A 3,544-nucleotide genomic window follows, 5' to 3' on the forward strand; every position below is an offset into this window, starting at 1 on the left:
CTCTTTGTTTTACATGAGTACTCTCATCTTCTGAATTCAAATATGACTGTTGTCTCTTGATTTGAGCTTTTCTGCAAGCTCCATGTTAAAGCTGACACATTACTTCTCCCTTGGCTAGTTTCCTCTTGTTGCCCTCTTTATAAGTTAGTTTCCTTGAACTGCTTATAAACTCTAAAAAATTCGTTGATATGATCTTCTATCACAGTGTTGTTGGGAAAATTGCAATTGTTTGTTTTTCCTATTCTTTTCAAATCCATTTGTAACCAACCATCTCAGGTCTTACTGTTATCATCTAGGGATACTTGAAACTTTTATACTTGATTGTTCATTTTGAATATTATTGGCAACTTATTGTTGACATCTACATTCTCTTCCTCATACCCTCACTTTCGCAATTTATTCCATCTGGCAAGCTCTTCCCACAATAAAATTCTCAAGTTCTATGGGTATAACTCAAGCCCTTTGAAGTTGTATCTTTTCTTTTATGGGAGTGAGCATAATAAGCTCAATTGAGCCTAGTCTCTTCACTTCATGAAAACCTTTGTTGCAAGCTACTGGTGAGAGTTTGTGGTGAACCAAACACTCACGCAATTGAAATAATTATAATCGTTTTATTTTCATGGCTACCTTGGAGCCTACACAAAGCAAGAACGATTTGAATATTTCTCTTGGAATCCCAAATTTAGTTCGTATCAAAGTTAAAACGGTTAGATCAACTCTATATTTCCTCTCGTGAGACCCTCATGGGAGGCAAGACATTGACCACTGCGGAAAACGCCAAAAAAAAAAATTCCTACGCCGACGAACATCGAACCGAATTGAAATTTAACATCGGAGAGGTATTTTTGAAAGTATCCCCTTCCAAAGGAATAACCAGATTTGGACTCAAGGGTAAGCTAAAACCACGATTTGTTGTACCCTATGAAATTCTAGAGGAAGTGGGCCCAGTAGCATATCGCTTGGCATTACCAGCCAACTTTGGGAACGTACACAACGTATTCCACGTCTCCCAACTTCGAAGGTACGTGTTCGACCCAAAACATGTGGTTCGCCACGAAGAAATCGCTCTAGAGCCTAACCTGAGTTACGAAGAAAAGCCGGTAGAAATACTAGATCGAAAGGTGCAGCAGCTTCGGAACAAGTCGATTACTACAATGAAGGCGTTGTGGAAAAACCACGGACAGGAAGAAGCAACATGAGAGCTAGAAGAGAAAATGAAAGAAAAATATCCCGAGCTTTTTGTCTACACACTTCCTAAATTTCGGGACGAAATTTCTTTTAAGAGGGGTAGTATGTAACGACCCGCTAAGCCGATAATATTAGAAACAATATTATTAGCTTGATTATGTATATATGTGACTTTTATGAGATTAAATCCGAACTACGATAGATTGGCGTTGTTTGTTTTGACGTTAGGCAAGTAAATAGAACACATAAAAATATTACACATATATGAATATAATAAATTTAAATAAACAAATAAATAAGATCCCAAAATCAAAATTTTAATGTCTGATACATCCAACAAAAGTCCAATAAAATTTAATCTATAGATCCTGCGTTCTAAGAAAATTAGGTACTTCAACGCAGACAGCCACAAACTTGAACCGATCCTACCTACACCAAATTAAATGAACAAGTGAACAAATACTCAAATAATTACTTTAATAAACAAATAAAATAAAAAAAAGGAGAGGGGCAGATTCAGAGGATCGTTTTTTTTAACACAACATTTATTTCTTAGCCTGCAATCATAACTTCCTCTCACATAGATGGATATCATCCTTCAGTTGGAAGATACACGTCCCACTTGCCATTTTTTTCGTACATTTATACAAATCATTTTTTTCCTCACCTATCGTTCTCTGCAAGCAAGAAAATCAAGAAACGAATCTGCAAGTCCAAAGAATTACTCCTTTTGCACCCCAAATTCAGATCGACAGAAGGTATGAATCCTCACTACTCAATTTCAAATCATGAACATATGATTTTGCTCCCAACATAGCATCATACACCAATCTCCCACAATTAATACGAATAAACTCTCATCAACAATCAAACTCCAACAATCGAACACCCATCACAGTGTAATTGAAAGCTAAAAACGAAAAGAAACATAATTTGTTTGAGAACTTATCTGTTCGGTTGTAGTCGGGTTAGTTCCGGGACGTTTCGGGGATGTTTGGAGAAAATCGAGACTGTTTCGGGGTAAATCGGGGCAACGGGTGGAGGAGACTGACCGACGGACGCTGCTGACAGCAGCGGCATCGCGTCTTCCCCGCGTGGCAGCAGCGGCATCGCGTCTCCCGGCAGCGACAGCAGCGTCTCCCGGCGGCGACGGATCAGCGACAGCAGGCGCCTGACTCAGCGCTGCTGCTCGGCTGCGATGACTCCACGGCGGCGAACCGGCGCTACCGCCGACGGTACAACGGCGTGCGACGGAGGGGCGAACCAACACGGCGACGACCGCAGCGGCGGGACCCTGACCGGCGGCAGCTGCTGCTCTAACGGGTCGACCGGTGCGGGCGACGACGGCGGTGTACGCGGGGCGGCGAATTGGAGCCGGTTGCGGAGGAGGAACGGTGGCGGTGGCTGGAGAGGTAAACCGAGCAGCAGTGACCTCCGATTTGGGGGATTTCTTAGGTTGTGGGAATTAGAAAAGATGGGGGAGAGTATGAATAGGCGGTCGACGACGACTTGACGGGAGTGGTTGCCCAGCCGCCGAACATCGGTGTTGGAGGAGAATTGAGTCCGAATTTGGGGAGAGATTGAGGGAGGCGACGGGAAATTGAGTTTTCTCTCAAATTGGGGATCTTTTGATGTGGGGGAAAGAGATGAAGGAGGAAGAGAGAGATGGGGCCGATAGTGGAGAAGGGAGTATTGCTTGGGTCATTATTCTTGGGCCTTTTTAATTAATCTTAGTCAAGTTTAGCCCATTTATGAGGATTTAACCATTGGGCTGCACTATTATATTTAGGCCAGTAAGTTCTTGAATTATAAATTAATCATGCTTAGTTTAGGATAGTCTATATTACTTGGTCAAGACAAAATAATTTTTGTAGAAGATAAAACTCTAGAACTAAGTAAACAATTTTCTCTTTAATTTGTTGATTGAGACTTCTAAGTGAAAAGTTAATCTCCGGATTAATTTTTAATAATTTGCAAGGAATTGGGAAGGAGAAAATGAGTAAGTACCGTAGGAGATGAAGAATGGGTTGGTACCCATTTTAATTAAATTGTGGTTGGGCCCTAATAATTAATTGGGATAATGGGCTGTTATTATTTAAGGAACTGAGCTTGGAGTATCCACTTAGTCGGAGCCGGAAATAGCAAACTGGCTAGTAATAAATAATGTAAGTTTTAGAAACTTCTTAATAAATAATATAATAATAATAATAATGATGATGATAATAATAATAATAATAGGGTTAAAACTTGAGATTTTCTTTCTAATTTAAGTATTTTTGTCCTTGAGTCTAATTAGTGTATTATTATATTGTGATATTTTCAAAAGGGTACGTTCGCAAGTAAAGTCGGAACGAAA

Source organism: Salvia splendens, chromosome 14 (genome assembly GCF_004379255.2).
Source record: "Salvia splendens isolate huo1 chromosome 14, SspV2, whole genome shotgun sequence".
NCBI lineage: Eukaryota > Viridiplantae > Streptophyta > Magnoliopsida > Lamiales > Lamiaceae > Salvia > Salvia splendens.